The 22786-nt window shown below is 39.4% G+C and overlaps 1 protein-coding gene across 1 annotated transcript in view; it reads right to left on the bottom strand.

Annotated features, from left to right (window-relative positions):
• GREB1L (GREB1 like retinoic acid receptor coactivator) overlaps window positions 1-22786 on the bottom strand; it is a 273695-nt gene that overhangs the window by 195049 nt on the left and 55860 nt on the right. Inside the window, exon 2 of the mRNA XM_059409323.1 lies at window positions 4009-4097. The gene's annotated coding sequence lies outside the window, so the exon portion shown is untranslated. The remainder of the gene's footprint in view (window positions 1-4008; window positions 4098-22786) is intronic.

The following is a 22786-nucleotide window of genomic DNA, read 5'->3' as shown; positions in this document are numbered from 1 at the left end:
CTGTCTATCATGGCTAAAATTAACAACTCAGGAACAACAGATGTGGAGAAAGGAGAACCCTCTAACACTGCTTGTGAAAGTGTAAACTAGTGCAGCCACTCTGGAATATAGCATGGAGATCCCTCAAAAAGTTAAAAAAGAGCTACCCTATGACCCAGTAGTTGTACTATTAGGTATTTATCCAAAGGATAGAAACATAATGATTAGAATGAGTATATGCACCCCAATGTTTATAGCGGCAATGTCCACAATAGCCAAAATATGGAAAGAGCCCAGAAGTCCATTGACAGATGAATGGAAAAAGGAGATGTGGTATGTATATATATTCCATTGTATATATATATAAATCAAACAGAATGAAATCTTGTCATTTGCAATGATGTGGATGGAACTAGAGGGTATTATGCTAAGTAAAATAAGTCAGTCAGAGAATGACAAATATCATATGTTTTTACTCATATGTGGAATTTAAGAAACAAAACAGAGGATCATAGAGGAAGGGAAGGAAAAATAAGATGAAATCAGAGATGGAGACAAACGATAAGAGACTTTTAATCATAGGAAACAAACTGAGGGGAAGGGGGTGGGGGGAATGGGGTAGCTGGGTGATGGACATTAAGGAGGGCATGTGATGTAATGAGCAGTGAGTATTAGACTGATGAGTCACTGACCTCTACCTCTGAAACTAATAATACATTATATGTTAATCAATTGAATTTAAATTTTTAAAATGTGTATCTATTTAAAAAAAAAAAAGAAAAGAAAAGCGACATGGGGAAAAAAAGAATGTCTTTGTGTGTATGTGTGGGTGTGTGTGTGCACTACTGCCAAGGCTTTTGTTGTTAAAATAGTTGTATTTTTCTCCTCTGCTTCTTTGCTGAGTTTTACCATATTCATCCTTCTGCTGACTTGCTATGAAGTCCCTGAGCTCTTGTATATTTCCTGAAACACTAGTTTTTTTTTTTTTAACAGTGATTACAATATTAAATAAATACATATATATATTTAATGTATGGGTTGTTTGGTAACAATTTCCGGATGTTCATCTGAGGCAACTTTTTTTTTTTAAGATTTTATTTATTTATTTATTTGACAGACAGAGATCACAGGTAGGCGGAGAGGCAGGCAGAGAGAGGGGGGAAGCCGACTCCCCACTGAGCAGAAAGCCCGATGCAGGACTCGATCCCGGGACCCTGGGATCATGACTTGAGCCAAAGGCAGAGGCTTTAACCCACTGAGCCACCCAGGCACCCAGCAACATTTTCCTTTATTGTCAGTGTTCTCCATCTATCATTTTTTCTTTTTTTTCAGGTCATAAGAATGTACATATTCTATGCAGTTTCCTTTTTGCTTGTTATCCATTCATGAATGAGGTGAGTTCTTCTGGGACTCTAGTTCATAGAAATTCATGTGGGAAAAAAATGAGGACCATATTTTGAGCTAGCAGGGATTTACTCTTTGACACATTGTGTGTGTGAATTATTTTAGCTTTAACTTCTCAATCAGAAGAGAGCAGTAGTGAAGGCCTGTTCAAAATAATATCCTTTTTCTTTATTTTGCCTCACTCATAAATACTTTGAACAAATGTTATTTCCTTGGGCATTCCTTATTTGGCCTTGACTACTTTTATTTCTTTAGTCAAACCAGCTCCAAAGAAGTTTTGTATCAGCTTGCATAGCCATTCTCATTGTTCCAAAGAATTATTGGTTTTGGCAACAATAGTGCCCCATGTAATTAACTGTTCTGCCAACCTTGTTTCAGGTCTGCAGCTATAGGGTCTTTCTAGGCATCTACCTATACCCTAGTTTACCTTCATTGTATTTGGCAGTGCTTTTTCACGCAGTTTGGGGTTTTCAGGTGTCCTCTAGGTTTGCCCAAGTTGGGATTTTTTTCTGTCCTAGTTGCCATTTTCAAGAAAAGAAGGAAGAAAATACTAATTTTCGTCTGTGACTAGAACTGGAAATCTTACCCAATAAATAATTCTAACTCTAAAACTATCTAACAACTCAATTTTTCTATGTTAATTCTGAAAATACAATATAAGATTATCTGGCCTTAAGGCATAATTTCCTAATATCATTCATCAACATACTTCAATGTAGATGGTAGAGTTTATAATAAATAACTTTCTCACACACACACACAGAAAGATCCATTTATATATTTAACTCAAAACACGTGAATTCATCTGCCAATCTTTGAATGAAAGAAAAGGGCTTTTACTTTGGGTATGAGTCAACTGTTTATAGGTGCCCCTGATGAACCACATCCTTAATGCATTATCTATAATTTCCAGTTCCCTTCTGTTTATTTTTTTTTTAAAGATTTTATTTATTTATTTATTTGACAGAAAGAGAGACACAACAAGAGAAGGTACATAAACAAGAGGAGTGGGAGAGGGAGAAGCAGGCCTCCCGCTGGGTAGGGAGCCCCACGAGGGGCTCAATCCCAGGTCCCTGGGATCTTGACCTGAGCCGAAGGCAGATGCTTAATGACTGAGCCACCCTGGCACCCGTCTAGTTTCTACCTGTTTAGAGTGAAATGATTTAAATACACTTATAAAACAATGTAAGTCCAGAATACTTTAAGGTCTTTATGATTCTCCCCATAAATATCTTTCATAGTACTTTTGCCACACCTGTCTCAACAGGAATTGTTTTTGGCACCTCACCTCTGTCATGTCTGTTCAAATTGTTTAACCTAATTTTCACATAATTAATAACTATTTTTTAAATTTATATTTTATTGGTTATTTAATGTCTAATTAAATCGTACACAGTAACAACTGACAACTACATATTTGGCAACAAACATACATAACTCCTGAATGCAGAAATGCTTGGACTATAAGACAACAGCCACGACTACTCATTCATCTGTCAATGTGCTGTCACAGGCATCTGGAAAGCACGTTTTACATATGAGATGGAGAACCCTGGTTCCTCCTACAAGGCTGAAAGCATCATCCCTATATTCTGAGTCTGACACATCCCACATATTGTTTTTGGTATGTCTTATGTAAATCTCTGGTATTGGCATGTTAAGTTACCATTTATTCCTTCTTCATGAAGGCAGAGAACAGAATATGCTCAAAAACAGTATCTGAGTTTCATGTGCATCAGATTTACATTATTTTGAGTTTTCTAAATTTTAGGTGTTGGAAGATGGAGACTGATTATAACTGGCCTTTACCCATACACATGTGTCTTATAGTCAAGGTCACGCTAGTTCGGTCGAAAAATCTGGACCAGCTTTTAAGAGGCACACAATTAAAAGAATGTAGAAAGGATAGGGAGAGTTTCTAAGGTTATTAGCTGTCTAGATCTTGGAAGAAAACAAAAGCAAAAAAAGCACAAGTCCCCCTATGGACCATGGATTTTTTTATCTGAGTTTAAGGACTAGTCCAATATTATCTGTTGTTTTACCCTTAACTTTATTTTTTTACTGTTGCCTGATCAAACAGATTTAGATTCTCTAGACATTTGTTGAGTACTTATTACATACTAGGTTCTGAAATGGTTATTTTCACGAGTATCATCTCATTTAACTCTTACACTAATTTGGGAGACATGATTTAATATGAGGAAATAGATCAGCAGAGCTAGAGCCTTAAACAAAGATACTCAGATATAAAAAGTCAGGCCTCAACTACCTCCAGGTCTGTGCGGGGCCTTTTACTGGAGTAGGAATATGGGATTATAGCCCTTGGTCCCACAAAGTACACTCCATAAACTGATGCTTGTTTTACTATTACAAAATTATTGTATAATGAATTTGCAATTATTTTTTAAATGTTATATAACTTGGGATGGGAGAATTTAAAAATATATTAGGAAAAAAGGTGCCTATTTCAACAAACTTAAATCTTGTTGCTAAGAAACAGTAATAAGATCAATTTTTAAAGAGTCATTCATAATAAGTGATGGTAAGAATAATGACAGTATAGCTGTATTTCCATAGGTGCCCTCTTTTCAACAACTTAAAACAAGTTCTGGAAACATTACTTACTTTCACAAGAGCCCAATAACAAGAGGTGGTTGTGACTGCCCGTAAACATGGGATAGAGCAAGCTCCGAAAGTCCCAAGAGCCCAAAAGCCTGTGGACAAAGAAGGAATAGAGTCTCAGTGCCTGGTGTTCCATCCATTAATACTTCATCTCTTCAGCCACCATCAAAATGATCACTGCTATTTGTCAGAGACAAAAAGATCTGGGAGACAAATTTCAGCTGTAACCTTAACAGTGTTCTAAACATAATATTGCACCTTTCCTAATCTTCTATAATTTGAGCCAGACCTCTCTTCCATCACTTAAAGACTGGAACAAAAAGAAATTGTTCATGCCCTAGTTTTGGTGTCCTAAAAGAGGTAGATTTGTTTTTTGCTTGTCATAAATGTGTTTCCCTGGTTTACTGCAATAAGCAGACTATAGGTAGGAACTCTCTCTACAGTAAAATTAATAACTGCGTTCTCCATTCAGGCTCCAAATGGATTTTAAAGAGATGTCTCTATTTTGTGTGCCTTTCTACCCAGTTAACAAAGGTATCTAAGATCATGGAAACTCCAGCCATAGTCTCTAGGGAATTCTGGGTTTAAATCTGGTTTAAGTTACCTTAACACAGATGTATAAACATTATTAGTAGTAGTAGTATTAGTATTATTATTATTGGTGAAATTCTCACCGGACCCAGAAAATGTGAACTGCCAATGGGTTCCGCCACCACCAGTCACAACCACTTTTATTTCACTCTTTGTACTTACTAGACTTCTCTAGCTGATCATTACAAGATTTATGTGTTATCTTTCCTGTTAATTTGCAAATGTCCTGAGAGAGCTTCTATTTCTGCTCTATCCCTACTCACACATCATAGAATGGGGGATGGTAGGGATAGCAAAGCAGCACCAGTGTCCTCCTGCACCCCACGTCTTCCTCATATGCTAGTAGCATGACTCTCCACAAACATCTTATGATATAACCATCACTATTTCCATTTTCTAAAAAAGGAACTTGAGTTTTAGAGAAGGTGAAAGACCTCCCTAATGTTACACAGCTAGTAAAAAGTCAGGATGAGATCCAAACTGAAGAAAGGCAATAAATGCTATTTTAAAGGTCAAAGGAGAGAGAAAAAAGCTTTTCCACTTCCTCAAACCTGTGATAAAGAAAACCAATTACCATAATACTCTCCTGCATTTATTCAGAGTGTAGGTCAAAATATTAGGAGTGTTTTGTAAGTCATTTTCTCTTGATTATCACTGCAATACATGCTCTTCATAGGAAATATGGCAAGCAAACAGAGAGAACGTTCAATACCTTAAAAAAAATCACCCCCAACTCAGCACTCAGAGAAAATTACATTTAATGTTCCAGCATGTTACTTTCTAGTTCTGTTTTCTCTTCTAGTTCTTTTTGTATATATTTTCTCTACATAATTAAGATTAGTCCAAATATTCACTATTAAACCTCTTTCATATAAAATCATAATGAAAACATTTCTCATGTTATTAAAACCTTTTATTAAACATTATAATGGGCAGCACAGCCCTTATACCAGGTTGCCCAGGACCCAGGGTTTTCCAGCAGCCCTGCTCAGGCCCTCATTTCGCTATACCCCTTGCCATGAGAATGGGGGTCCATAGGGAAAGGAGAATGTATCCACACAGAGTCTGTGTCATCCTTCTAGAACATTCTCTAGATACTCAGAATCCTGGAATTCCATGAGCAAATGGCCCCACTGAGACCTTCTCCAGTCTTATTCCCTGAGGGCCAAGAGCATAGCACTGTACACGCCAGACCCAGGAGTGGCCAAGTGGTGCAAGGGTGTTGATGGATTTTGGGTGTGAGAGAATTGAGTGCCCTTGAAAGCTGTGTAAGACTCCTCTTGGTGAGGCTGAAACAGAGCTAGAAGGAGTAAGAGGCTCGCTCTTCCCATGCCATCATATTCCAGAATGGGATTCCAAAGAATCTGAGACTTCTAAATTAATATATGACCTTCTAGGCCACTGTCAAAGCCAGAGACTGACACATACTCTATGAGTTTCTTACTTGATTTAAAACTTTAAAATATTTAGACGTGTTATGTAAGTAAGCTTCTATTTGTCCTCTTGCCCCGGGCAGCCAAAATATGGAAAGAAACTGGCAATGTGCATATTTTTGCATGTGGATATATCATAATATTCTTCTAATATTGAACACTTAAATGGTTCCTATAAATTTTTAAATGATATATGTTAAACATCTATACATAAATATTTACCATACTTGCTAATTACTTTTTATGATACACTCTGGGAAGAAAAATTAGTGAGCCAAAGAATATAGACTCTTCACAACCAAAGTCTTAAACTAATGGCTGATTAATGGGAGATCTCACTGAAAGCAACCCCTAGCTCTCTATCCTCTACCTACATGCCAAATCCATTGACCTATATTAATGATTACAGAGGCCATGTCTCCTTTTAATGACTTTTATATATGGTCATTTTGTTTCAAGACAGGAATCTGACTCACAAAATATCTTTTTTTTTTAATTGAGGTATAAATGATATATAACATTATATTAGTTTCAGGTATTTGACATAATGATTCAATATTTGCATATATGCAAAATGATCACCACATTAACTCCAGTTAACACCCACTAAGTAATTTTTGATATGCTTTTAAAAATCCATTAACTTTCAGTCCCTAAAATCAGGAACAGGCAAACCATGGCCCTTAGGCCAATCCCAACCTACTGCATATTTTTGTAAATAAAGTTTCACTGGAACATAGCCATGCTCATTCATTTCCATATTGTGTACATCTGCTTTCAGACAACAATGGGAGTGTGGAGTCTTTGCAACAGAGACCACATATGACTGGCCCACAACTCCTGAAATCTTTACTATCTGGCCCTTTGGAGAGTAAGTTTGCCAATTTTGATCTGCAATTATCACAGAATACAAGCCATGAAACAGAGAATTAGCTACTGAAGAATCATAAAATCACAGTAGGTTCTCTCCCATTTCACAAATCAGATGACCTGGTCTCGGCGGGTTTGCTGTGGTATTGCTGCGGACATTCGATCAAGCACCTCATGCCTTCTCTGCTTCTCAGGCACCTACTCCATGCCCAACAGACCTTGGATCAGGTGCTGAGAGCTCACAGAATGAAAATTAATAATTTTTGTCTTCGAGGAGTTGACACATGTGCCTACTATATGTCAAGGAGTCCTTTTGCCAGGTTCTTGGGAGAATAACCCTTTGTTTTGGACCTCAAAGAGATTCTTGGTTTTCCGAATGTGTATTCAGGTTTTCACAAAAGGAACAGGATCGTTCCAATCTTCCTGTACTAAAGCAGCTTAGAGACTGAACTGCAATAATTAGGCTCCCTTGGTGAAAAATCACCAGACGTAGGAAGAGCAGGCAAAACAAATGATTCCTATGTATCAAGTGATCCCTCAAGAAATTTCCTAGATGTTTCTGCTTAAGCCAGTCAGGAAAACGAACTGCCCACTTTTTGACACCAGGATGAGCAAGAGATTGATAAAAGGCCCTTTGTTTACCTAAAAATTAAAATTCCTATTTATGAGGGGTGCCTAGGTAGCTCAGTCAGTTGAACATCTACCCTCGGCTCAGGTCATGATCCCAGGACCCTGGGATTGAGCCCAGCACCAGGAGCTTCTGCCACTCCCCACGCTTATGTGCTCATGCGCGTTCTCTCTCTCTCTCTGTCAAGTAAGTAAGTAAATAAGTAAATAAATATATTTTTAAAAAATCCTATTTATGAGAAAAGCCTACTTGTGAGTACTGAAACAAGTCATTACTATTGCTTTACTCTTCATAAAGACAGAACAATAACAGAGTAATTGGCTTTGGGAGAGGACATAAACCTGAGCCAACTATTTCAGAGGATTCTAAGGAATGTGGTTTGAATCCAAGTTTGAGGGATTTTTTTGGCGTTTTCGTGGAAAGATAAAAGGGAGGAGAGATTATTTACAAGCCAGATACCTTCTCACTTCTTCTTGGCACAATTAACCTCTTATGAAATTACATTAGAAAACTACAAGCCAAAAGCAAAGGTCTTGATTACTCTGTGGTCTTGGATCATTACTGGTATGGCTATCCTATATCGTTGGGGTAAAAGAGACGATTCTTTGTGGATTTGTGCTCCTCCTCTGCCTCTTACGAGCTGGGCAACCTTGTATAAATTTCTCCACTGCTCAGAGCCTTATCCTCTGCAAAATGTTGATAATACCACTCACTTTGCTGGGCTCCTTCACAGACTAAAGGAGGTAACACAAGTCAGCTCATAATGGGCATAAAAGTTAAGGGCATTTAGTCAGAGCTAATTATCTCCAATGGCTCATTTACAGAAATGTGTCCATGTGTAAAGAGGAGTAACAATTTGCAAGAGGAGAGGCCAGTCCTGCCTGTTCATGCCAACTCAAAGCCATTAGAATGACTTGTTCTGACCTACTCAAAATAAACAAAGCTTTATGCAATTATCAACTATTTGTATTGCCTGATCCTGTTATGAGAACAGTCCTCAAAATATCTCCGAAGTATGTGCCAAGGACTTTGTTTCGTTTATTTTGCTTTTGTGAGAGAAATAAAAGATAACTCATGCTTGCATTGTTAATTGGCTTTAAAAAAAAAAGATGTTATTTATTTATTTGACAGAGAGAGAGATCACAAGTAGACAGAGAGGCAGGCAGAGAGAGAGGCGGGGAAGCAGGTGCCCCATAAAGCAGAGAGACTGAGGTGGGGCTTGATCCCAGGACCCTGAGATCATGACCTGAGCCAAAGGCAGAGGCTTAACCCTGAGCCACCCAGGTGGTTTTTTAAAGGGTCTTGATTATGCCATTATTTTCAAGGGTTTCAAATGTTCCTTCCATCTTGTCCTTGCCTGACCAAGGAAATCAATTATTGTCCTTCTGTCCCTCACCCAAGCATCCAGAGCAGTTTGTCTCCACTTCTTCACCTTCCACACCTTGTAAACATTACTTATGTATTCACCAATTTATGGATGTTGTTTTCTCAGAATTTAACTATACAGGCCCACCCTCTACTTACCCAACCCAGAAGCCTTATATTCATATTCATCCTCTACAACAATGGGTCTAACAAGATGTATGCTATGCAAGACAATACTTGGGCTACTTTTATTGATCTTTTTAATCTTAAGCTTAAATTTTGCATTATGTGTACCTTTTACAATGTATATAACATATCAAAAGAGTGGGTAATAATTACTCAAGCTATTATTAATATTCTATGAAATCAATAAAATTTGGGGGCTCACTCCAATAAAGCAGTAGTACTAGGCATCCCTAGTGGTATCTGTGGTCCTTTAAGGGTGTCTGTAATATCAAAACTGTTTCACAATAATACTGAGATGGAATATATCTTTTTTACTCATTTTCTCCTGTATACAATGGAGTTTTCCAGAGGCAGCATGACATGTGATAGCGCAACAGACGGATGCAAAAGCAGATGTGGGAACCCAGTTGTTATCTATTTGTAAACAATGTAAAATGATGTTCCTGTCATTAAATTTCTTATTTTGGAAGAGTTCTTTTTCATAAAATTATGTTACTTATATTAACATATAATAAACGATTACTGTTATTTTCAAATGAAATAAGAAGTTTCAAATCTTAGTTTTTGAGGGCTGATGGAGGGGAGGTAGGTAGAGGATGGGCTAGATGGGGGATGGGTATTAAGGAGGGCACTTCTATGGGGCGCCTGGGTGGCTCAGTGGGTTAAAGCCTCTGCCTTCGGCTCAGGTCATGATCCCAGAGTCCTGGGATCGAGCGCCACATCGGGCTCTCTGCTCAGCAGGGAGCCTGCTTCCTTCTCTCTCTCTGCCTGCCTCTCTGCCTACTTGTGATTTCTGTCTGTCAAATAAATAAATAAAATCTTTAAAAAAAAAAAAAAAGAGGGCACTTCTACCCCTGAAACCAATATTACTAACTAGAATTTAAATAAAAATTAAAAATTATTCTTAATTTCAGATATCATTATGGCAAATATCAATAGGTATAGAGAGGTTTATTACAGCTGGCTTCTGCCAGTTTCCAGAGAGATGAAATAGTCCATGCTGGTAGTTTACACCACGGAAATTGGCAAACCCATAAATCAGGGCTTTTGTTTTGGAGAAATGCTTTACTAGCACACCACTGGATATAACTCACTTAAAAATTCTTTGGGATCCTTATAAATCTAACCAAAGAGGCAAAGAATCTGTACTCAGACAACTATAAAGTATTCAGGAAAGAAACTGAGGAAGACATAAAGAAATGAAAAGATGTTCCATACTCATGGATTGGAAGAACAAATATTGTGAAAATGTCTAAGCTACCTACACATGTAATGCAATCCTATCAAAATACCATCAGCTTTTTTCAAGGAAATGGAACAAATAATCCTAAAATTTATATGGAATCAGAAAAGACACCGAATAGCCAGAGGAATGTTGGAAAAGAAAACCAAAGTTGGCAGCATCACAATTCCAGACTTCAAGCACTATTACAGAGCTGTCATCATCAAGACAGTATGGTACTGGCACAAAAACAGACATATAGATCAATGGAACAGAATAGAGAGCCCAGAAACAGATCCTCAACTCTATGGTCAACTAATCTTTGACAAAGCAGGAAAGAATGCCCAATGGAAAAAGACAGTCCCTTCAACAAATGGTGTTGGGAAGACTGGACAGCTACATGCAGAAGAATGAAACTGGACCATTTCTTTACACCACATACAAAAATAGACTCAAAAAGGATGAAAGACCTCAACATGAGACAAGAATCCTTGAGGAGAACACAGGCAGCAACCTCTTCAACCTCAGCTGCAGCAACTTCTTCCTAGAAACATAGCCAAAGGCAAGGGAAGCAAGGGCAAAAATGAACTATTGGGACTTCATCAAGATCAAAAGTTTTGCACAGCAGTCAAAAAACAGTTAAAAAAAAAACAGTCAAAAAAACCAAAAGACAACCAATAGAATGGAAGAAGATATTTGCAAATGACATATCAGATAAAGGGCTAGTATCCAAAATCTATAAAGAACTCAGCAAATTCAAAACCCAAAGAACAAAGAATCCAATCAAGAAATGGGCAGAAGACATGAACAGACATTTCTGCAAAGAAGACATCCAAATGGCCAACAGACACATGAAAAAGTATTCAACATCACTCACCATCTGGAAAATACAAATCAAAACCACTGTCACCTCACAACAGTCAGAATAGCTAAAATAAACCAATCAAAAGATAGGTGTTGGTGAGGATGCAGAGAAAGGGGAACTTTCCTACACTGGTGGGAATACAAGTTGGTGCAGCCACTCTGGAAAACAGTATGGAGGTTCCTCAAAAAGCTGAAAATTGAGCTACCCTATGACCTAGCAATCGCACTACTGGGTATTTACCTTAAAGATATAAATATAGCAATCTGAAGGGGCACCCGAATGTTTATAGCAGCAATGTCCTCAATAGCCCAAACTATGGAAAAAGTCTAGATGTCCATCAACAGATGAATGGTTAAATTAGATGTGGTACATATATATAATGGAATACTATGCAGCCATCAAAAAATCTTGCCATTTGCAACAACACGGATGGAACTAGAGGGTATTATGCTAAGTGAAATAAGTCAATCAGAGAAAGACAATTATCATATGATCTCTCTGATGTGAAGAATTTGAGAGGCAGGGCAGGTGGTCATAGAGGGAAGGGAGGGAAAAATGAAACAAGATGGGACTGAGTAGGAAGACAAACTGTTAAGGGACTCTTAATCTCAGGAAACAAACTGAGGACTGCTGGAAGGGAGGGGGAGGGAGGGATAGGGTGGCTGGGTGATAGACATTGGGAAGGGTATGTGCTGTGGTGAGTGAATTGTGTAAGACTGATGATTCACAGAGTTGTACCCCTGAAACAAATAATACATTATATGTTAATAAAAAATTAAATTAAATTAAAAAAAATTCTTTGGGATTCTCAGTAATGTTTAAGAAGATGAAAAATTCCTAAAAAATTGGGAACCTCTCTCTTAACACTGTTAATTGGTACATTCTTTTTTTTTAAAGATTTTTTTTTTTTTTTTTTTTTTTTTTTGGACAGGCAGAGATTACAAGTAGGCAGAGAGGCAGGCAGAGAGAGAGAGGAAGAAGCAGGCTCTCCGCCGAGCAGAGAGCCCGATGTGGGGCTCGATCCCAGGACCCTGAGATCATGACCTGAGCCGAAGGCAGCGGCTTAACCCACTGAGCCACCCAGGCGCCCCAGTAATTGGTACATTCTTGATACTCCTTCCACACCCTCACTTTTCTCTTCATACACTAACTCTGCCTACCTTTGGCTTGGCTAACATGGCACAGCACAGAACCTCCTTCAACTTACCTAATTCTTACTCTTTATTCCTCACATTTTCCCTCTAGCCTGATAGAAAACCAGTGATTCTTGTTATTTGATCTATGAAACTTCTGTTTGACAAAATATAGTGCTTCTCAAAGTGCATCCTAATTATTTGGAGTGCTTATTTATAAAGAATATCCCTGAGACAACTGCATCACCCCAACCTTACTGAATTACAAGTCTCTGGAGAGGGTAGAGCTTTTTAATATCCAAGAGGTAATTCCTATGATGATCCCAAGTTTGAGAAGTCTCTAATCCTCTGTCCTTCAGGGATCTTACCTATTTTGACAACCTTAAACACCTCTTCTTTGTTTCTCTATTTTCAGTCACTCTTTTGCTTCACACATACATCTTTAAATGTTCCTATGACATTTCCATATACTGCCTTGCCACCACTTCAAGTTCAACATGCCCTAGACAACTTCCCAAGCTAATCTGCTCCTCATTCTCTTTTCCTTAGCTGAAGACACAGTAGTTATCTCAATTATTCAGATTTCAACCACTGAAATGATTCCTACCTTTCACATCTTCCTCATTGCTCCCATGTCTAACTCGGTGTCCAGAACATATACTTTCTGTCTCTGAAACATCACTTGTGTCTCTCCTGTCCATTTCCCACCTAGTTTTGGTCTCCTTATTTCTGCCTTAGAAAGTTAGATCAACTTTCCTCTCTCTCTAGCTCTCTCTCTTTTTAAAGATTTTATTTATCTATTTATTTGAGAGAGTGAGAGAGATCACAAGAGGTAGACAGAGAAGCAGACTCCCTGCTGAGCAGGGAGCCTGATGTGGACTCTGAGCCAAAAGCAGAGGCTTAACCAACGGAACCACCCAGGTACCCCTCACCTTTCTCTTTTGTCATGAACTTCAAGTTCTCAGTGATTAGAAAACCAACATCATTCAATGTCTTTATGACTCCTAATGCCACCTGCTGGTAGGTAGGTATCACATAACATTTCTGGAACGTTCTTTTGGAGACTCATGTGTGGCCATTCGTCATTCATTCCATCATAGGGTACAGGTGCAGGACTCTTTCCAGCACAGAAATACTGGCCTCAAAATGAGCAGAAGAAGCAAGGCTTTGGTATGAGAGAGAGTCTGAGTCTCGGCTGCTAGGCAGGCAGAGCAGAGATACTGAGAATCATCCCAAAGAGTTATAATACCAATGTTACATGTGTTCTTGCTGGAGTTAAAATAGTTTTTCCTGATGAACGGCCACACATCTGTAAAGGACAGACAGGCTAACAAGAGAAGACTAATAACAATGGGAGAAAACAGTTACCTGTAGGGCCAGGACGAAGGGAAGAAGTTTGAAAAATGGGAGCAGGCAAAGTGTGCTGGGAATCTTCTTTTCATTCCTTTCATCGCATCTATACACATCTCTGTCCTGCTCTAGGCTGGGAGGCTGACCTAACGCACCACATCCACTGAGGTTATCTGTGCTCTGGTTTCTGGTAGGGTTCACCTAAGGGAGCCCTGGAGGGAGGGAGACTATAAGGAAGGAGAAGAGTGAAGTCAGAGTATTTTCCTACCAGCTGATCTCCTGCCACTGCCTAAAACCTCCATCAAAGGCTGCAGCTCCTGCCAGACAGGCCTATCCTCAGTCCTCCACAGTCCCGGGTCCTCGTTGTGGCCCCTCCGCTAGCACCCGGGGTCTAGAGTGGTAGGAACACACATCTGTGACCAGCCTGAGGTCCCATTCCACCCCTGTGCTGCTCTACATCCTGTCTACATCTGCACAGCTAGTTACTTTATGAACTCAAACCACCTCAATTTGAGTATGGCATGTGTTTCCTGTTGGACCCTGAGTGATATACCTGGCTAGAGGGGAAGAAGGAGGAGAAGGAGAAGAAGAAAAAATTAGTGAAGCTAAATGGAGGAGAGGAAGAGGGAAAGGAAAGACGTTAACTAATTTTCCTCCACGAAGCTGCCCTTTGCCTACCTGGGCCACATTTTTTCCTTTCGCCTACCTGGGCCACTCCAAGTACAGGTTACCTTTTCTCCTTCCATGTCTCTCTATCCTCTTTCTTCATTATTTTACGTTACCCACCATCTTCTCTTCTCTCTGTGTCATTCCGTTTAATGCACTAACTTAAGCTTCTTCTTCCTCCTGGATAGTTTATCCAACTCTCTGTCCATTCTGAAATAAATATGGGGCTTAAGGGGCACCTGGGTAGCTCAGTGGGTTAAAGCCTCTGCCTTCAGCTCAGGTCATGATCTCAGGGTCCTGGGATCGAGCCCCACATCAGGCTCTCTGCTCAGTAGGGAGCCTGCTTCTCCCCTGTCTCTCTGCCTGCCTCTCTGCCTACTTGTGATCTCTCTCTCCCTGTCAAATAAATTTTAAAAATCCTTAAAAAAAAAGGGGGGGGGGACTTAATCTTTCAAAACAAGGCACCACATGGCTTTCTGGGCTCAAATAAACTTCCTGATGATGGGATCCTTCCACACCTTCTGTCTTATCTGCAGGAGATCAACACTGCCTTAAGATTCAGGGCTTCTTGGAAGACACTCTCCTTGCAGCTTCCCCTAAATTCCCTCACTGACCCTCCAACTTTCAGGTACCACCCTTCTCTGCCCATTATTTGTAAGCCAGCATATTCAGACAAGGCCCCTTTTTCTAGATATGCACTGCCTATGCTAACCTCTAGGTATTGTGTTGTTATTGAAATTAAATTAAAAATTCAGTTCCTCAGTTATACTAGTCACATATCAAGTGCTCAGTAGCCACAAAAAAGTAATGAATACTGTATAGAGCATTTCCATCATCACAGAAAATTCTACTGAACATATCAGCATCTAGATTAGCATTTCCCCACCATGAATGTTTAGAACCATGAACGTTTTAGGCCAGATAAGTCTTCAATATGGGGGCTGTCCTGTACATAGTAGGCTGTTTAGCAGCATCCCTGATCTCTACCCACGCCATTAGCACTTTTGCAGATGGGACAACCAAAAAGGTCTCTAGACATTCCCAGACTCTGGTTTAGATGAGACCATTCAACTACTGATTGTGTTTTGCTCACCCACAGATAAGGAGTGAGAGAAGTCAAGGAAAAAAAAAAGTTGAGATACACTTGGACAGAATAAGGAAAGGAGGCCAGAGAATAAAAGATTTCCACAAAATCCTTGCACAGTGTATTACAACTTTTTCCTAGCAAGTCCCAGTCCTTTGTAAGGTAGTGAGTTTCCTTCTGGCTGCCCCATGGCACCTGGAACTCTCAAACTAGGTCATCATAAGGTACAACCCCCCTGCCCCATCCCTGGAAATAAAAGTTAGAATTGTGGCTGTCATGTAAATTGCTGATGTCTCCTGTTAGGGCCATGAAGTGTGGGGCTGTCAGAACACCATCTTGTGATGATATTAAAGATGACCGCGAGGTCTTCCTAACTGGACAGGGTCACTCACATGCATTCTTCCTCAGCACAGGACAGGATGCCACATCCTTCTTGACCTGCCAAATTCTGTGTTTTCTGACCCTCACAGTTCTGCTGGGTTATCAGGCATTGAGAGCCATGGAAGGAAAAGTTAATATAGCCCAAGGTTCTAATGGAGACAACTCAACTATGCAAAGCAGGTTTTCCCAAAATATAGTCACCAATCTTAAAAGATGTCCTACAGTCAGAAGCTTTTAAAAGACAACTGCCCAAGTCTATTTAACCATATGCCCCTTCTTCTGAAATACTCCCAACTGAAGATGTTTTACCCAATGCTAACTTAAAGAAAAGACTTGTGCTCAACTGAAATCTTCTGTCAGTCCAGAAGCATTTCCTTGACACTTTGTAAGATCCCATGCAGAGAAATGAAGGTACAAAAGGGGTCCTGTTATGGGCTCAGGAAATAATCATGCTTGAAAAGCCCAGAGGTCACTATAGAACTAAGCATTGGGAACCAAGAACAGGTCAGGACCAGGCATCAGGCACAACTGGTGATTTTCTACTTTCTTATCAAGTATTTAACTACAAATTGAAATGGAGTTGAAACTACAAGTTGAAATGGAGATATACAATGGCAAGGACCAAATAGTGCTTTATATTTGCCTCAGATTCATACACCATGTTTGGTTTATAGCAGCTGTTCCATAAATGTTGACTGAATACTGAATAAAGTAAAGGAGAAGCTTGTCTATCTCACATGATAGATCTCCAAAAGGCAGTGCTACCTTCTGTTTTGTGTCCACTCAACTGATTACTCAGGTGATCCCCAGGTAGTATGTACTTTGTTAAAAATACTGGATAACATCCAAAATCTAGGAAATGATAACATTTGCATCAGACAGGGTTCCAACAAGAAACCAATGACACAATCCGATTAGGATAATTTCCAGAGACTTATTTGAAAGGGACAATTTGCAAAGCGATGGATGCATGTAAAGGAATGACAAGGGATACTGCTGTAACTTGGGATTGGTAGCAGCAGAACTATTACCACTCCTAGAGAAAAAGAGATGAGAGGATGGATTGATTACAGGAACCCAAAAGGAGAAAAGTCTTAGAGTGAAACACCGTGACCTTAGGTCGAGGGGCACAGGCAGCCCAAGGCAACCCCACAAGGAGGGAGCCAAGAGAATAATTAGCCTGACCTCACTCGCGCCCCTCCCTTGAATCTCCTGCTGGGACCCTGCCATTGGCGGAAGTCAGAGGGCACAGGAGCCCTTGTGTAGCCCTCACAGGCAGCCTCCTGGGTAGAAAGAGGGAGGGAGGAGAAGGGTGGAGAGCAGACCAGAAGAGGCAAAAGGAAGATATCCTTAACAATAGGAGATTGCTATCTCTGCACTGGTAGTGTTTGGAAATCATTAAGATGCCAATTCATGATCAATTTATGATCCAATGAGAAAGAATCACTTTTAAATTCGTATTCGTTAATGATGGTTTAAAATCTGGATGTTAGGATTACCACACTAATTTAAAAATAAGATTTCATCCGGGTCAAAATCAAATCCCAGTTAAAAGGAAATTTAAGCTAAAGTTACAGAGATTTTGTGAACCTTAATTCTGCCAGACTTGAAGTTCAGCCATAAATATACCAACTCTGGACTCCTGGCTAGAGGGGAAAATGGTAGTTCTTCCCAGGAGGGAATTGATCAAAGGATTACTGTACAGCCCCACACAAGAAAAGCACCTCTTGTTAGAGAATAGAGCACAACTCAGTATTTGGGGATTTGCCAGTGGGATGGAGGGAAGAAAAGGTATCTGAAACTCCTAAAAGAAAAATTACTCCATGCAGAACACAAACAGTTGAGAACCAGGAAATTTAAAAGGGAAGTCAGTGAGAAAAGCTTTTAACTGTGAAGGCTGCTACTTTTCCCAAGAAAGTGGAAAGGAAAACATTATCCGTGAAAGGACAGAAAATAATGCAGTGGAATACTAGAAAGAAGAGGCTGAGAAGAAATCTGATGGGGCTTCGGAAATAAAAGAAACAGAAACAAAACATCTTTACCATATTTTAATTTTGGTGAGTCTCTGGCCTGTGGCCTGTTGACACTTGCTATCAAAATACAGCAATGTAGGGGCGCCTGGGTGGCTCAGTGGATTAAGCTGCTGCCTTCGGCTCAGGTCATGATCTGAGGGTCCTGGGATCAAGCCCCGCATGAGGTTCTCTGCTCCTCGGGGAGCCTGCTTCCCCCTCTCTCTCTGCCTGACTCTCTGCCTACTTGTGATCTCTCTCTCTGTCAAATAAATAAATAAAATCTTAAAAAAAAATACAGCAATGCAAAGAAAAAAGATCTCTCTGCTTTCTCCTCTCGTCTTAATCATAGGCATATGCCCAACATCGTCTGCTTGACTTGCAAAGATTTACGTTCGCAAAATAAATATGTGTCTGTTATTTATATATTCATCAGTTCCTGAAAAATCACCTTATATTAAGAACAGATACAATTAAATTAATTGTTGTTTACCATGCTCAATCTAGAATTTGATATTTTCTTTCTTGAGAGAGACATATGCACAGCTTCTGCTTGTTCGATGCAAGCTGTTCTCATATAATTAGAACTTACCACAATTTCAGACTCTTATTTACAAGGAGTACACTTCGTACTGTTGTTCAAGCATATAACACTCAAGTTGCAAGTAAAAGATAGGCAGAACTGATAAATGATGTCCAGTTTAAATGCACAGATAGTGCAAGAGAAAGCCAACTGACTGTGATCGTCAATCTTTTCTGCCTTTTTCTTTTTTTAAGATTTTATTTATTTATTTGACACAGAGAGACACAATGAGAGAGGGAACACAAGCAGAGGGACTGGGAGAGGGAGAAGCAGGCTTCCTGCCAAGCACGGAAGGCCCACACAGGGCTCAGTTCCAGGACCCTGGGATCATGACTGGAGACTAAGGCAGCCGCCTAAGAACTGAGACACCCAGGCGTACCTCCTCTGCTTTATCCCAGATTAATAGAACAACTGGAAGAGAAAGTCATTTCCTTGCCTTTGGGCTACTTAATACCATGAAATTCTGACAGGAATATTCTCACTAAAATATAATCTAAAATGATTTAGTAGTTTATATTCTTTATGGGCCTAAATATTCTTATTCACCAATTCAACTATAAATATTTACTGAGCACCTACTGCACCTATCAGACAATGTTATAAGCACTAGAGATACATCAAGAAACAAGACAGACAAGGTTCTTGTCCTCCTGGAGCTTACATTCAAGGGGAGATGGTGAACTATAATAAATAGGTAAATAAATAAGAACTTTAGATAGTAATCTTTGCTAGGAATAAAATAAAATAGGTAGTGGGATGAAGAGTAACAAGGGAGAGAGGTACACAATTTAAATGAGGTGTTCAGGAAGGCCTCTCTGAGGAGCTGACATTTTAGGTAAAGCTCAAACAGTAGGAAGAAGTCAGTCATGTGAAGATCTGGGGAAAGAGCATTCCAGGAGAGAGAAGAACTGAGGTAAAAGCCCTGAGGTGGGAATAAGCTGGGGGATGTTTGAGGAGCAGTAAGAAGGTCAGTAAGTGAGAGGAAAAATGATAGGAGATAAGACAGCAGAGGTAACCAGATGCCAGACCATGCTGGGCCTTGCAAGGTAAGGAATTTGGACTTTTTTTTTTTTTTTTTTTTTAGAGTGATGAGAAGCTTCCATGGGGTTTTCAGATGGTGAGGATCTGATCTGATCTCTGCTTAATTTTTTTCAAAAAAAGATTTTATTTATTTATTTGAGAAAGAGACCAAGAGCCAGACATGAGCAGGGTGAGGGGCAGAGGGAGAAGAAGACTCCCCACCCAGCAGGGAGCCCCATGCAGGGCTCAATCCTGGAACACTGGGATCTGACCTGAGCCAAAAGCAGATGCTTAATATATTGAGCCACCCAGGCACCCTGATCTCAGCTTTAAAAGATCACTTTGGGAGTGGCTGGGTAGCTCAGTCGGTTGGGCAACTGACTCTTGATTTTTGGCTCAGGTTGTATTCTCAGGGTCTTCAGTTGGAGCCATGAGTCAGGCTCCACAATTACTGGGGAGTCTGCTTGAGGATTCTCTATCTCTCTCTCTCAAATAAATAAATAAATCTTTAAAAAAAAAAAAAAACAAGATCACTGTCTCTGAATAGAGACTGTAGGAGGGAAAAGGCCATCATAGTCCTTCAAATAAAAGAAGATGGTCACTGGAACTATGGTGGGGAAATGCATGTGGGAAGAAGTGTACAGACTGGGGACCTATTCTGGAGACATGCTTGCCAGCAGATTGAAAGGGAGAGTATATTCAAGGAAAGAAAAAAAAAAAAAAACTCCTATGTTTTTGACTGAACAACTAGGCATTGTTATTAACTCTAGTTTTTTCTCTAGAGGGAAAAAAATGAAAGAAAGCAGGTACAAGGTAGTAGAGTGGTTATCTAAAAAAAAAAATCAAGAGTTGTATTTTGTATATATAGTATCTGAGATACTTATTAGATATCCAAATGGAAATAAAAGTACATAGTTGTAATATATGTATCTGGAGTTCTGGAGAAAGGTCGAACATACTTTCTTTTAATCTAAAAAAATTTTATTAAAAACATACACTCAAGAGAGGTAGGGACTGTGTGTTCACATTTACTCTATAGGCTATTGTGCCTCATATACTGAGGTACTGAAAAAACAGAAGGTGATATGAAGTAGTAATCATGAAACCAAAAACCAAAAACCAAAACATTGTTCAACTTGTTTGCTTGATGTTCCTACCAACTTAGCTTAGGTGTTCCTTCACCAAAAACCACATGCCTGATAATTATTTGTTGTGGAGAATTACTAAAATGAGGAAAACAATAATACAGGCTTAGCTAGTGAAGATTTGAAATACTTGACTGATTCAGAACCAGATGCACTGGTTTGCTAGCTCAGGCCTGAACACAATAGTCACTCTCAGATGATATCTATGAAGTGGCATGACAACTGCAGGAAAGGTCTATCAGTACTGCTACATCAAAAGAAGACCAAATTCCATGAGGGCAACTGAATAAAAGGTGTTAGTAATGCCCGCTGCCCCATTTTTTTTTTGGGGGGGGGTGTTATAGGTCATCAGAATTTCATAGACATGTAAACATCGTTTCCCCACAGTTTCTTAGTTGACTGGCTCTTACTCTGCTTCATAATTCATCGATCCGTCACGAAAACAAAGTGAGGTGAAAGGCATTTCAGCTCTCATAAGAGGAACCCTTAAGTCCCAGTATCACCTTATAAACTATACAATCAAACAAGTTGAAATGAAAAGCAAAGATGTTGAATTTAATAGACATGCAAATATCAAGAATTTTTACTTGGGCTGGTTTCTTTATAGTAAGTTCTAAACCCATGAAACTCCTTTGTAAGGACAATAGGGCAGGAAGTAGCAAAGTCATAATCAGTGACCTTAGATCTTTTTGAAGTGCAAAGAAGCAAAGTAACAGCCTACAGGATAAAACTAACATCACACCTTCAAATCAGTAAGTGAAGAGAGAAAATCATTAACAGCTAGCCTATTCTTCAGTGGGAATTTCAAAACCAATTAAAAAGCCCCTAAAAATATCATATTTATGCTTAATAGTTTAGTCCTTTTATTTCCAATAAATGTCAGGATTAAAAAACTCCCATGAAGGAGTAATTTTCCACTGGAAACCTTTCTTCTACTTTTAATTTAATCTGAGGGATTATTTAGTGGTTTCTGTGCAAGTCTAATACATGACAATATCTGTACTGCGGGGGAGAACACAATGTGTAAACACTTCAAGTTTTAGCTTCAAGGTATCCATGTGAGGACCTGGACATTAAGAACAGGTTGCATTCAAAAGGCTTCAAAACATAGATGAAAGAAAGTGATCATTAAAGCCCTGTGAATACAAAACTCCCACCTCTTTGCAAGAAGCCTAATACTCCAATTCATTCCTAAAACATTCTTTCAGTGGTCAGGTGCATTTCTTCCAATCTACTACCCTCCTCCCCCAGAAAAATTTGTACAACTTAGATCTTAGTCTGCTTTTCCTTAGTTTCAACAGATTTACACCCACAGCTGGAGGAAAGAAGGTTAAAAGAAGAAAAAGAAAAGAGAAGGAAGAAAGTAAAAGGCTATCAGTGCTCACGTTAGCACACCAGAGTCATGAAGTGATTAATGCTGACAGAAGTGTCTGGTCAACAGGACATTTGTCCTCTAGGCCTCTTCTTGCAGCTTCTTTCTGTTCTCCTCCCTTTAGCAGTTTCCTTCCAGCCCCAGGCTCTATGCCACCAATGAACATAACATGCAAAAGCAGGCCAAAAATTAAATTACAGATGTTTCAACAGTCTTAAAAGATTAGTGTAGCATATGTGAACTGGCCATTTTAAAGACTTGGTAGGAGGTGTCTGGGTGGCTCAGTCAGTGAAGCATCTACCCTTGACTCAGGTCATGATTTCAGGTCCTGGGATGGAGCCCTAGGTTGGCCTCCCTGCTCAGCAGGATGTCTGCTTGTCTCTCTACCCCTCCCCCCGCTCATGTTCTCTCTCTCAAAAAATATTTTTAAAAGATTTTATTTATTTGAGAGGGAGAGAGAACACAAGCAGGGGATGTGGCAGAGGGAGGAGAAGCAGGCTCCTCACTGAGCAGGGAGCCCAACACATGAGAGGTATGACAATCCCAGGTACATGAGATCATGACCTGAACTGGAGGCAGATGCTTAACTGAGTCAACCAGGTGCCCTCAAAAAATAAAATTTTAAAAACAAAACAAAACAAAAAAGATTTGGTAGTTGGTTTGAGCCAATCTAAATAAGCATTCAAAATTAGTGATTGCTCACTCAACAAACTTGAAAAGAAGATGTATTGTTTTTTCTAATCAGATATCACAACCAGAACTATAAAAAAGACTGAGAGGATTTAACTAAGACCATGTAGGCAGATTATGCCCCATGAGCCATTCCTAGGCTTTCAGTTGGAAAACTGATCATAGTAGACCTAATTAATATTTCAGTT

Source organism: Mustela nigripes, chromosome 8 (assembly GCF_022355385.1).
Source record: "Mustela nigripes isolate SB6536 chromosome 8, MUSNIG.SB6536, whole genome shotgun sequence".
Classification (NCBI taxonomy): domain Eukaryota; kingdom Metazoa; phylum Chordata; class Mammalia; order Carnivora; family Mustelidae; genus Mustela; species Mustela nigripes.
The sequence above is the reverse complement of the archived record's forward strand: the minus strand, read 5'-3'. Positions and strand labels throughout refer to the sequence as shown.